This window comes from Aegilops tauschii, chromosome 4, assembly GCF_002575655.3.
Source record: "Aegilops tauschii subsp. strangulata cultivar AL8/78 chromosome 4, Aet v6.0, whole genome shotgun sequence".
Classification (NCBI taxonomy): Eukaryota; Viridiplantae; Streptophyta; class Magnoliopsida; order Poales; family Poaceae; genus Aegilops; species Aegilops tauschii.
Window position 1 is genome coordinate 49,022,699 of NC_053038.3, and position 14,367 is coordinate 49,037,065.

Genomic DNA, 14,367 nt, shown 5'->3' on the forward strand with positions numbered 1-14,367 from the left:
TCCAAAGTCCTGGTGCTGCTTCCCCGTAGCCGTCGACCGTCGCGACATCGCTGTTTCCCTGCCGCCGGTAGCCACCACAACCGCGCCGGCCTCACCGACTCGGCAGCTGGACCTGCCTACTTCACCATGCCGCCAGATAGGTCACACCCTCATCTCAAATCACTTTCTTTAGGCGTCAGTTGTCTGAATTTTTATTCTGGGCCAATCGATTCCCAATGGGAAGCAGCACCCCTCTAGGCGGCGGAGCTCCTAGGCTGCCGGTTGGCTGGTGTCTAACGTAAGGGTGCGGGGCCGCAAGTTCGCCGCGGAAGCAGCGCTTAGATGGCTATCTTATAGTTGCGTGGGTTGAAGGTACTGCCGCCGCCGGATCTGGATGACGGGGAGTCGTTGTGGATTGGCCCGGGGGCGGCGCAACCACGACAGTGCGGTGGGGCGGGGAGCGGGGTTTTGGCCAGGGCCACGGACGACAGAGGCAAGCTGCTCTACCGTTGGTCGCTGGCTCTTCGGGGAAGATTCCTAATAGTGTCAGCCGGGAGGCACAAGACGGCCATCAAGCCATCCGGCGTAGATCGGACAGTACCAAAATAAAATAAAATCATGTGACCCCAATTTAGTCTTCAGTCAACAGACGTGTGACCACTCTCGTACCTTGCTGTTGATCTCTTAGTGTATTTCTTCAGATCAAAGAGATGTGTCGTTCTTAACATTATGCGTTATCTGCATCTTCAGCCACACCGTCTTTCGACTCACCGCAGCTGCTCCAACAAGGGAAGCATACACCAGAAGGGAGCTATAGTCCCCACTCAACAGTTCCCTGCATCGAATGCGTGTGCCCGACATGGACAACCACAGCAACTGCAGGGCCATCGACAAGTCAGCACATGATGCTCACTCCTATGGATGGCGGCCAGATAGGTTGTACCCTCATCTTACTTGTGTGCAACATTTATGGCTTTGTTATTCATCTAAGCATGGAAAATAGATTATCACATTTCACTGTATATTCATGCTGATCTCTTACGGGTCTTGTTCAGGAGTTAACGTTGTTCCATAGTTCAGCTAAGATACTTGTTCCTTAGGTAACGCCCGTTCCATAGTTATCATCCATCAGCCAATGCTATCCCACAGGCTGGTGATTATAGTATTATACCACTTCTAGTATTTCCTATGTTGTTCTTTAATACTTTTGTGTGCCATCTAGTTAATCTCGAGTACAAACGATACATATTCTATAGCTTTCATCTGTGTTCTCCCTTTAGTTTTTGAGACATGTTGCTGCTAGTTAACCCTAGTCCTACTATTTATGTCGTCTCCTACAGGCACTCATTACATAAATCTAATTACTAGTTGTCTTCCATGCATGTCAGATATAATTGCACACACTGATATATCCACAAGAACCTCACGGAACAATGTAAAGGCCAATAAACTTAATGTCAATGATACCCTGATGTCTACTACACAACCTTCTTCTTGTAGACGTTGTTGGGCCTCCAAGTGCAGAGGTTTGTAGGACAGTAGCAAATTTCCCTCAAGTGGATGACCTAAGGTTTATCAATCAGTGGGAGGTGTAGGATGAAGATGGTCTCTCTCAAGCAACCCTGCAACCAAATAACAAAGAGTCTCGTGTGTCCCCAACACACCCAATACAATGGTAAATTGTATAGGTGCACTAGTTCGGCGAAGAGATGGTAATACTAGCGCAATATGGATGGTAGATATAGGTTTTTGTAATCTGAAAATATAAAAACAGCAAGGTAACAAGTGATAAAAGTGAGCACAAACGATATTGCAATGCTAGGAAACAAGGCCTAGGGTTCATACTTTCACTAGTGCAAGTTCTCTCAACAATAATAACATAATTGGATCATATAGCTATCCCTCAACATGCAAGAAAGAGTCACTCTAAACTCACTACTAGCGGAGAACAAATGAAGAGATGATGGTAGGGTACGAAACCACCTCAAAGTTATTCTTTTTGATCGATCTATTCAAGAGTCCGTAGTAAAATAACACGAAGCTATTCTTTCCGTTCGATCTATCATAGAGTTTGTACTAGAATAACACCTTAAGACACAAATCAACCAAAACCCTAATGTCACCTCAAGTATCCGTGGGTATGATTATACGATATGCATCACACAATCTCAGATTCATCTATTCAAACCAGCACAAAGTACTTCAAAGAGTGCCCCAAAGTTTCTACCGGAGAGTCAAGACGAAAACGTGTGCCAACCCCTATGCATAAGTTCATGGGCGGAACCCGCAAGTTGATCACCAAAACATACATCAAGTGGATCACGTGATATCCCATTGTCACCACAGATAAGCACGGCAAGACATACATCAAGTGTTCTCAAATCCTTAAAGACTCAATCAGATAAGATAACTTCAAAGGGAAAACTCAATCCATTACAAGAGAGTAGAGGGGGAGAAACATCATAAGATCCAACTATAATAGCAAAGCTCGCGATACACCAAGATCGTATCACCTGAAGAACACAAGAGAGAGAGAGAGAGAGATCAAACACATAGCTACTGGTACATACCCTCAGCCCCGAGGGTGAGCTACTCCCTCCTCGTCATGGAGAGCATCGGGATGATGAAGATGGCCACCGGTGAGGGTTCCCCCCTCCGACAGAGTGCCGGAACAGGGTCCCGATTGGTTTTTGGTGGCTACAGAGGCTTGCGGCGGCGGAACTCCCGATCTATTCTATTCCTCGATGGTTTTAGGGTATATGGATATATATAGGCGAAAGAAGTCGGTCAGGGGAGCCACGAGGGTGGAGGGCGCGCCCAGGGGGTGGGCGCGCCCCCCTGCCTCGTGCATTCCTCGTTGCTTCCCTTAGGTACACTCCAAGTCTTCTGGATTGCTTCCGTTCCTAAAATAACTCTCCCGAAGGTTTCATTCCGTTTGGACTTCATTTGATATTCTTTTTCTGCGGAACACTAAAACAAGGGAAAAAAAACAGAAACTGGCACTGGGCTCTGGGTTAATAGGTTAGTCCCAAAAATAATATAAAAGTGTATAATGAAGCCCATAAACATCCAAAATAGATAATATAATAACATGGAACAATAAAAAATTATAGATACGTTGGACAGCATCCCCAAGCTTAATTCCTGCTCGTCCTCGAGTAGGTAAATGATAAAAACAGAATTTTTGATGTGGAATGCTACCTAACATAATTCTCAATGTAATTTTCTTTATTGTGGCAAGAATATTCAGATCCATAAGATTCATGACAAAAGTTTATTATTGACATAAAAATAATAATACTTCAAGCATACTAACAAAGTAATCATGTCTTCTCAAAATAACATGGCCAAAGAAAGCTATCCCTACAAAATCATATAGTCTGGCTATGCTCTATCTTCATCACACAAAGTATTTAAATCATGCACAACCCCGATGACAAGCCAAGCAATTGTTTCATACTTTTGATATTCTCAAACTTTTTCAACTTTCACGCAATACATGAGCGTGAGCCATGGACATAGCACTATAGGTGGAATAGAATGGTGGTTGTGGAGAAGACAAAAAGGAGAAGATAGTCTCACATCAACTAGGCGTATCAACGGGCTATGAAGATGCCCATCAATAGATATCAATGTGAGTGAGTAGGGATTTCCATGCAACGGATGCACTAGAGCTATAAGTGTATGAAAGCTCAACAAAAGAAACTAAGTGGGTGTGCATCCAACTCGCTTGCTCACGAAGACCTAGGGCAATTTGAGGAAGCCCATCATTGGAATATACAAGCCAAGTTCTATAATGAAAAATTCCCACTAGTATATGAAAGTGACAACATAGGAGACTCTCTATCATGAAGATCATGATGCTACTTTGAAGCACAAGTGTGGTAAAAGGATAGTAGCATTGCCCCTTCTCTCTTTTTCTTTCATTTTTTTTGCGCCTTCTCTTTTTTATGGCCTCTTTTTTATTTTTTTTATTTGGGCTTCTTTGGCCTCTCTTTTTTTATTTTTTTCGTCCGGAGTCTCATCCCAACTTGTGGGGGAATCATAGTCTCCATCATCCTTTCCTCACTGGGACAATGCTCTAATAATGATGATCATCACACTTTTATTTACTTACAACTCGAGAATTACAACTCGATACTTAGAACAAAATATTACTCTATAAGAATGCCTCCGGCGGTGTACCGGGGTGTGCAATGACTCATGAGTGACATGTATGAAAGAATTATGAATGGTGGCTTTGCCACAAATACAATGTCAACTACATGATCATGCAAAGCAATATGACAATGATGGAGCGTGTCATAATAAACGGAACGGTGGAAAGTTGCATGGCAATATATCTCGGAATGGCTATGGAAATGCCATGATAGGTAGGCATGGTGGCTGTTTTGAGGAAGGTATATGGTGGGTGTATGATACCAGCAAAAGGTGCGCGGTATTAGAGAGGCTAGCAATGGTGGAAGGGTGAGAGTGCGTATAATCCATGGACTCAACCTTAGTCATAAAGAACTCACATACTTATTGAAAAATCTATTAGTTATCGAAACAAAGTACTACGCGCATGCTCCTAGAGGGATAGATTGGTAGGAAAAGACCATCGCTTGTCCCCGACCGCCACTCATAAGGAAGACAATCAATAAATAAATCATGCTCCGACTTCATCATATAACGGTTCACCATACGTGCATGCTACGGGAATCACAAACTTTAACACAAGTATTTCTCAAATTCACAACTACTCCACTAGAATGACTCTAATATTACCATCCTCATATCTCAAAACAATCATAAGGAATCAAACTTCTCATAGTATTCAATGCACTTTATATCAAAGTTTTTATTATACCCATCTTGGATGCCTATCATATTAGGACTAGTTTCATAACCAAAGCAAATTACCATGCTGTTTAGGACTCTCAAAATAATATAAGTGAAGCACGAGAGTTCATCTATTTTTTCAAAATAAAACCACCGGCGTGCTCTAAAAGATATAAGTGAAGCACTAGAGCAACCGACAAACTACTCCGAAAGATATAAGTGAAGATCAATGAGTAGTTTAATAATTATGCAACTATGTGAAGACTCTCTAACATTTAATAATTTCAGATCTTGGTATTTTATTCAAAAAGCAAGCAAAACAAAAGAAAATAAAATGACGCTCCAAGCAAAACACATATCATGTGGTGAATAAAAATATAGCTCCAAGTAAAGTTACCGATGAACGAAGACGAAAGAGGGGATGCCTTCCGGGGCATCCCCAAGCTTAGGCTTTTGGTTGTCCTTGAATATTACCTTGGGGTGCCTTGGGCATCCCCAATCTTAGGCTCTTGCCACTCCTTATTCCATAGTCCATCGAATCTTTACCCAAAACTTGAAAACTTCACAACACAAAACTTAACAGAAAATCTCGTGAGCTCCGTTAGCGAAAGAAAACAAAACACCACTTCAAGGTACTGTAATGAACTCATTATTTATTTATATTGGTGTTAAACCTACTGTATTCCAACTTCTCTATGGTTTATAAACTATTTTACTAGCCATAGAGTCATCAAAATAAGCAAACAACACACGAAAAACAGAATCTGTCAAAAACAGAACAGTCTGTAGTAATCTGTAACTAACGCAAACTTCTGGAACTCAGAAAAAACTACCAAAATAGGACGACCTAGATAATTTGTTTATTGATCTACTGCAATTGGAATAATTATTTTATCATGTTCTGGTGATTTTTAACAATTTTTTCGCGAACAGAAAGTTTCTGGAATTTTCAGCAAGATCAAATAATTATCATCCAAGAAGATCCTATAGGTCTTACTTGGCACAAACACTAAATAAAACATGAAACCACATCTAACCAGAGGCTAGATCAAATATTTATTACTAAACAGAACCAAAAAGAAAGAACAAAAATAAAAATTGGGTTGCCTCCCAACAAGCGCTATCGTTTAACGCCCCTAGCTAGGCATGATAATTTCAATGATGCTCACCTAAAAGATAAGAATTGAAACATAAAGAGAGCATCATGAAGAATATGACTAGCACATTTAAGTCTAACCCACTTCCTATGCATAGGGATTTTGTGAGCAAACAACTTATGGGAACAATAATCAACTAGCATAGGAAGGCAAAACAAGCATAACTTCAAAATTCTCAACACATAGAGAGGAAACTTGATATTATTGCAATATGTAGAAGCATATGATCCTCTCTCATAATAATTTTCAGTAGCACCATGAATGGATTCAACCATATAACCAGCACCTAAAGCATTCTTTTCATGATCTACAAGTATAGAATTTTTACTACTCTCCACATAAGCAAAAAAATTCTCATTCGGAATAGTGGGAGCAAACTCAACAAAATAACTATCATGTGATTGAAAATTAATATCAAGATGACAAGTTTCATGGTTATCATTATTCTTTATAGCATACGTGTCATCACAATAATCATCATAGATAGGAGGCATGCTTTCATCATAATAAATTTGCTCATCAAAACTTGGGGGACTAAACATATCATCTTCATCAAACATAACATCCCCAAGCTTGTGGCTTTGCATATCATTAGCATCATGGGTATTCAAAGAATTCATACTAACAACATTGCAATCATGCTAATCATTCAGAGATTTAGTGCCAAACATTTTATAGACTTCTTCTTCTAGTACTTTGGCACAATTTTCCTTTCCATCATACTCACGAAAGATATTAAAAAGATGAAGCGTATGAGGCAAACCCAATTCCATTTTTTTGTAGTTTTCTTTTATAGACTAAACTAGTGATAAAACAAGAAACTAAAAGATTCGATTGCAAGATCTAAAGATATACCTTCAAGCACTCACCTCCCCGGCAACGGTGCTAGAAAAGAGCTTAGTTGACGGGGTTTGAGTGCCGCTTACCTAGCCTCCCCGGCAACGGCGCCGGAAAAGAGCTTGATGTCTACTACACAACCTTCTTCTTGTAGACGTTGTTTGGTCTCCAAGTGCAGAGGTTTGTAGGACAGTAGCAAATTTCCCTCAAGTGGATGACGTAAGGTTTATCAATCCGTGGGAGGTGTAGGATGAACATGGTCTCTCTCAAGCAACCCTGCAACCAAATAAGAGTCTCTTGTGTCCCCAACACACCCAATACAATGGTAAATTGTATAGGTGCACTAGTTCGGCGAAGAGATGGTAATACGAGTGCAATATGGATGGTAGATATAGGTTTTTGTAATCTGAAAATATAAAAACGGCAAGGTAACAAGTGATAAAAGTGAGCACAAAGGATATTGCAATACTAGGAAACAAGGCCTAGGGTTCATACTTTCACTAGTGCAAGTTCTCTCAACAATAATAACGTAATTGGATCATATAGCTATCTCTCAACATGCAACAAAGAGTCACTCCAAAGTCACTAATAGCGGAGACCAAACAAAGAGATTATGGTAGGGTACGAAACCACCTCAAAGTTATTCTTTCTGATCGATCTATTCAAGAGTCCGTAGTAAAATAACACGAAGCTATTCTTTCCATTCGATCTATCATAGAGTTCGTACTAGAATAACACCTTAAGACACAAATCAACCAAAACCCTAATGTCACCAAGATACTCCAATGTCACCTCAAGTATCTGTGGGTATGATTATACGATATGCATCACACAATCTCAGATTCATCTATTCAAACCAACACAAAGTACTTCAAAGAGTGCCCCAAAGTTTCTACCGGAGAGTCAAGACAAAAACGTGTGCCAACCCCTATACATAAGTTCATGGGCGGAACCCGCTAGTTGATCACCAAAACATACATCAAGTGGATCACGTGATATCCCATTGTCACCACAGATAAGCACGGCAAGACATACATCAAGTGTTCTCAAATCCTTAAAGACTCAATCCGATAAGATAACTTCAAAGGGAAAACTCAATCCATTACAAGAGAGTAGAGGGGGAGAAACATCATAAGATCCAACTATAATAGCAAAGCTCGCGATACATCAAGATCGTATCACCTCGAGAACACGAGAGAGAGAGAGAGAGAGAGAGAGATCAAACACATAGCTACTGGTACATACCCTCAGCCCCGAGGGTGAACTACTCCCTCCTCGCCATGGAGAGCGCCAGGATGATGAAGATGGCCACCGGTGAGGGTTCCCCCCTCCGGCAGAGTGCCGGAACAGGGTCCCTATTGGTTTTTGGTGGCTACAGAGGCTTGCGGCGGCGGAACTCCTGATCTATTCTGTTCCTAGATGGTTTTAGGGTATATGGATATATATAGGCGAAAGAAGTCGGTCAGGGGAGCCACGAGGGGCCCACGAGGGTGGAGGGCGCGCCCAGGGGGTGTGCGTGCCCCCTGCCTCGTGCCTTCCTCGTTGCTTCCCTTACGTACACTCCAAGTCTTCTGGATTGCTTCCGTTCCAAAAATAACTCTCCCGAAGGTTTCATTCCGTTTGGACTTCGTTTGATATTCTTTTTCTGTGAAACACTGAAAGAAGGGAAAAAACAGAAACTGGCACTGGGCTCTGGGTTAATAGGTTAGTCCCAAAAAATAATATAAAAGTGTAGAATAAAGCCCATAAACATCCAAAATAGATAATATAATAGCATGGAACAATAAAAAACTATAGATACGTTGGAGACGTATCATACCCAATATGATGGAACATGTAAAGGCAGTTCTTTAGAAGACTTGCAGAAAGATGCTGAATCCTCTTCACCCCACAAGGTCCTTGCTCTAACTTGGCACGTGATATGGGTACAACATGCATATAATGTCCTGGAGTGTATCTACTCTGTTGCAATGCCATGTGCTTAGCATGCTGATCATGCATGTAAATATGTCATGCCTTCCTGTTTTTCAGTACCTATTCCATTCATGATAACATGTTTTCAAATTCAAGTACTGTCATTCTACTCTATCGCAATGCCATCTGCTTAATTTGGACATCATGCTTCTGAATATCTTATGCATTGTTATTCATCAGTATGTACTTCATCTGTCTACCATACCATGTTTTTTTTATATTGAAGTGCTGTTCTAGTGCTCTATTGCAATGCCATCTTAGTTTCCCAATCATACACGTGTATGTTGCCTTAGTTTTTTCTGTACGTATTCCGCTAGCATACAGTTTTACATTCAACTAGTGTTTTTTTACTGTGTTGTCATGTCGTATCCCTAGCTCTTACACCATACTCCCTCCGTCCGGATTACATGTTGCCGAAATGGATAAAAAGGATGTATCTAGAACTGAAATACGCCTAGACCCATCCATTTTTTTCCGGATGGAGGGAATACATGTCAATATGTCATGCCTTTCTATTCTTCAGTACCTATTCCATCTCTCTGTTGTAGCATGTTCTATAATTGAAGCACCATTCTTCTATACAAGGCATGCAAGGGGAAGACGACTATGTTAGAATCTGAAGGGTTAAAAACCAGGTCTTTGAAAAAGATCCAAATGCTAGGAGATAATAAACCAACTCCAGTTTTTATAGATACCGCTCCAGCATAGAGAAACCCAACTCCTACTAATAATAAGAAGATTCCAGTGGCCAAAGAACTAGTCCGCTCCAGTCCAGCAAAAATATGTCAACTCCATTCTAAGAAGCGTGTGTGTATCCTTGCATCATGAAATTTTATAGCATGCTGATCATATTTTCTACATGTTTCTTACCCATCTCTCTTTTAGAAAATAAGCTTAACGGATAGAAGAATTTCTGCACTGGTATCGTCTGTGAGGAAAGATTCTTGCAGGAATTCTCTATGCTCCAATGCAGATGTAAGTACCTGTTGTATATCACTATATTTTTACATCAGCATGTATTTTGTTAATCGGTGTGAATCCAACCTTTATCTGATCTAAATTTAGTTGTTGCAAAATGTATGATTAAAGGCCACAATGTTGATTTTTGTAAGGAAAATTGCCTGGTAGTTTTGCATCCTGAGCTGCATGAGTGTACTATCTCATATCAGTGGGTTTGATTACTTTGGTTCTGCAGTGGGTTTTCAGTGTTTTTTTACTGTGTTGTCCTGTCGTATCCCTAGCTCTTAGATCATACTCCCTCCGTCCGGATTACATGTCGCAGAAATGGATAAAACTGAATGTATCTAGAATTGAAATACGCCTAGACCCATCCATTTATTTCCGGATGGAGGGAATACATGTCAATATGTCATGCCTTTCTATTCTTCAGTACCTATTCCATCTCTGTTGTAGCATGTTTTATAATTGAAGCACCATTCTTCTATATAAGGCATGCAAGGGGAAGACGGCTATGTTAGAATCTGAAGGGTTACAAACCAGGTCTTTGCAAAAGATCCAAACACCAGGAGATAATAAACCAACTCCATTTTTCATAGATACTGCTCCAGCACAGAGAAACCCAACTCCCACTGATAATAAGCAGATTCCAGTGGCCAAAGAACTAGTCCGCTCTAGTCCAGCAAAAGAATGTCAACTCCATTCTAAGAAGCGTGTGCGTATCCTCGCATCATGAAATTTTATAGCATTCTGATCATATTTTCTACATGTTTCTTACCCATCTCTCTTTTAGAAAATAAGGTTAAATGATAGAAGACTTCTTCATTGGGATTGTATTCGAGGAAAATATCTTGCGGGAATTCTCTATGCTCCAATGCTGATGTAAGTACCTGTTGTATATCACTATATTTTTACATGAGCATGTATTTTGTTAATCGGCGTGAATCCAACCTTTATCTGATCTAAAATTAGTTGTAGCAAAATGTTAAAGGCGCCAATGATGATTTTTGTAAAGAAAACTGCCTGGTAGTTTTGCATACTGAGCTGCATGAGTGTACTATCTCATATCATGCACATTACTGAATTGTAGTGCTGCTCTGGTTGCCCATTCATTCATTGTGTCAATGTTGCTTTCGTATTACCTTACCTGGCTGATGATAGCTGTGCCATATTGTGTTAATTTGGTGTTGGCTAGTTGCCCAAACGTTCGTTGTGCCAATGTTGCTTTCCTATTATCTGACTTGGCCAATGATAGCAATGCTAGTGTCTTAATTTGGTGCAGGCTGCTGAAGATAAGAAGACAAACTCTGAAAACAGCAAGGCAGCCCCATTGTTTCTTTCCAATAAATCTAGGCCAGGTAATATGCCAATAACTCATGATTAATCTGTTTAGTTCCCCTCCTAATTTATGTTATGATGCAGTGGTCAAGACACTCTCCACTATCAATAATACAAGCCTGCCAAAATCGCCATCTGAATCTGTTCAGTATCCTCTGTCTCGAATGCAACGGAAAAAATGTATGTTTGTGAACCAATTAATGGCTGAAGGAATGATGGAAATGGTGGAGGAATCATAGGTGCAGAGTCGCGCGACACAACAATTGATCAATGTTTTCAGAGACAGTGTAGCAAAGCAGCAAGAACTTGCCCACATGCTTATGGGCGTCATCCGTGCTGAGGTTGCAGATTGTGACGTTGTAGATCGTTAGGTTCTGTTCATTTATTTGCACTGGCATCAATCTTTGATTGCCCAGTGGATGTAATTTCCTGTAATATATGCTGGATGTGCAACGTTTTTCCCTGTATGCCGTACCTTTGCTTGATCGGTTTTGGTCCTGTGCATAATTGCTCGTCGTAATGGGCTCAAATTATCTAATTTGGCCTAAAGACATGTACGAACTTTAGTGGGCCCATTAAGTTAATGGGCCGTTACTAGGCCGAAAGTTAATGGTCGGTCCTCTTAACTCTCGGGTCGTTAATAGGCTGACATCGAAGCGGGCAACAGGTGGGCCCAATTGATTTCACGGGCCGTTAACAGGCTGTTACTAAGTTCGGGCTACATATGGCCCAACTATACTGTGGGCCTTTAGCAGGCCGAAAGAGACAGCGGGCTTGTACTGGACCATGAAGAGAATGGGCCGCTAAGAGGCCGAAAGTCAGGTCGTATTGTAAATGGCCCAACTGTGTTGTGGGCCTTTAGCAGGCCGAAAGAGAAACCGGGTTGGTATTGGAGCATGAAGGGCATGGGCCGTTAAAAGGCCAAAACTCAGGTCCGACTACAAATGGCCCAACTCATTTATGGTCCGTTAACAGGTTGAAAGGCACACAGGGCTGGGAATCGGCCCAACACTTAAATGGGTCGCTAAAAGGCCAAAACTCAGGTCCGACTACAAATGGCCCAACAGATATATGGGCCGTCACCAGGGTGAAAGACACACCGGGCCGGCAATTGACCCAACACTTAAATGGGTCACTAAAAGGCCGAAACTCAGGTCCGACTACAAATGGCCCAACTGATTTATGGGCCGTCAACAGGCTGAAAGACACACCGGGCCGGAAATTAGCCCAACATTTAAATGGGTCGCTAAAAGGCCGAAAGATGTACATCGTGAAAATTGGCTGATACGTCTCCAACGTATCTATAATTTTTTATTGTTCCATGCTATATTATATTCTATTTTGGATGTTTATTGGGCTTTATTATACACTTTTATATTATTTTTGGGACTAACCTATTAACCGGAGGCCCAGCCCAAAGTGTTGTTTTTTGCCTAATTCAGTGTTTCGAAGGAAAAAGATATAAAACAGAGTCCAAACGGAATGAAACCTTCGGGAACGTGATTTCCGGAACAAGCCTGATCCAGAGGACTTGGAGTCTACGTAAAGCAATCAACGAGGAGGGCACGAGGCAGGGGGGCGCGCCCACCTCCCCCAGGCGCGCCCTCCACCCTCATGGGGCCCTCGTTGCTCCACCGACGTACTTCTTCCTCCTATATATACCCATATACCCTGTAAACATCATATACGGAGCCAAAACCCTATTTCCACCGCCGCAACCTTCTTTACCCGTGAGATCCCATCTTGGGGCCTTTTCCCGTGCTCCGCCGGAGGGGGCATTGATCACGGAGGGCTTCTACATCAACACCATAGCCTCTCCGATGATGTGTGAGTAGTTTACCTCAGACCTTCGGGTCCATAGTTATTAGCTAGATGGCTTCTTCTCTCTCTTTGGATCTCAATACAAAGTTCTCCTCGATTCTCTTGGAGATCTATTCGATGTAATCTTCTTTTGCGGTGTGTTTGTCGAGATCCGATGAATTGTGGGTTTATGATCAAGTTTATCTATGAACAATATTTGAATCTCCTCTGAATTCTTTTATGTATGATTGGTTATCTTTGCAAGTCTCTTCGAATTATCAGTTTGGTTTGGCCTACTAGATTGATCTTTCTTGCAATGGGAGAGGTGCTTAGCTTTGGGTTCAATCTTACGGTGTCCTTTCCCAGTGACAGCAGGGGCATCAAGGCACGTATTGTATTGTTGCCATCGAGGATAAAAAGATGGGGTTTATATCATGTTGCATGAGTTTATCCCTCTACATCATGTCATCTTACTTAAAGCATTACTCTGTTCTTATGAACTTAATACTCTAGATGCATGCTGGATAGCGGTCGATGTGTGGAGTAATAGTAGTAGATGCAGAATCGTTTCGGTCTACTTGTCGCGGATGTGATGCCTATATACATGATCATACCTAGATATTCTCATAACTATGCTCAATTCTATCAATTGCTCGACAGTAATTCGTTTACCCACTGTAATACTTATGCTATCTTGAGAGAAGCCACTAGTGAAACCTATGGCCCCCGGATCTATTTTCCATCATATTAATCTCTCGTCAACAAGCTATTTCCGGCGCCGTTTATTTTGCTTTCTTTACTTTTACTCTTTACCATAAAAATACCAAAAACATTATCTTATCATATCTATCAGATCTCACTCTTGTAAGTGACCGTGAAGGGATTGACAACCCCTTTATCGCGTTGGTTGCGAGGTTCTTATTTGTTTGTGTAGGTGCATGGGACTCGAGCGTGGTCTCCTACTGGATTGATACCTTGGTTCTCAAAAACTGAGGGAAATACTTACGCTACTTTATTGCATCACCCTTTCCTCTTCAAGGGAAAACCAACGCAGTGCTCAAGAGGTAGTATTGGCCCATCCACTGAATGGGTCGTTAACAGGCCGAAATCTCATCGGGCCGATATTGAGCCCAAATATATAGCGGGCTGTTAACGGGCTCGAACTGACGATGGGCTACAATGGTGTCAAATCTTTAACCGGCCGTTCACGGGCCGAATTGGCACATCTCGTATGGGCCGTAGGCTTAAATGGACCTGACACAAGTAGGCCTTATATGGGCCGGCCTGCTATTTTTTACTGGGCCGGCCTTTTTCACCGGAATGGGCCACTGTTGGGCCGTGCCACGTGTCGACATATCATAGGCGCCTCCTGTCCAATGAGTGGATGACATCTGTCCCAATGGTGAGGCAACACGTGTTTCCTCCGGCCAATGATGACTTTACACGTGGAAAATCCCCATTGGTCCGGGCTGTTAACGGGTTATCGGATCCAAAACCGGACCCG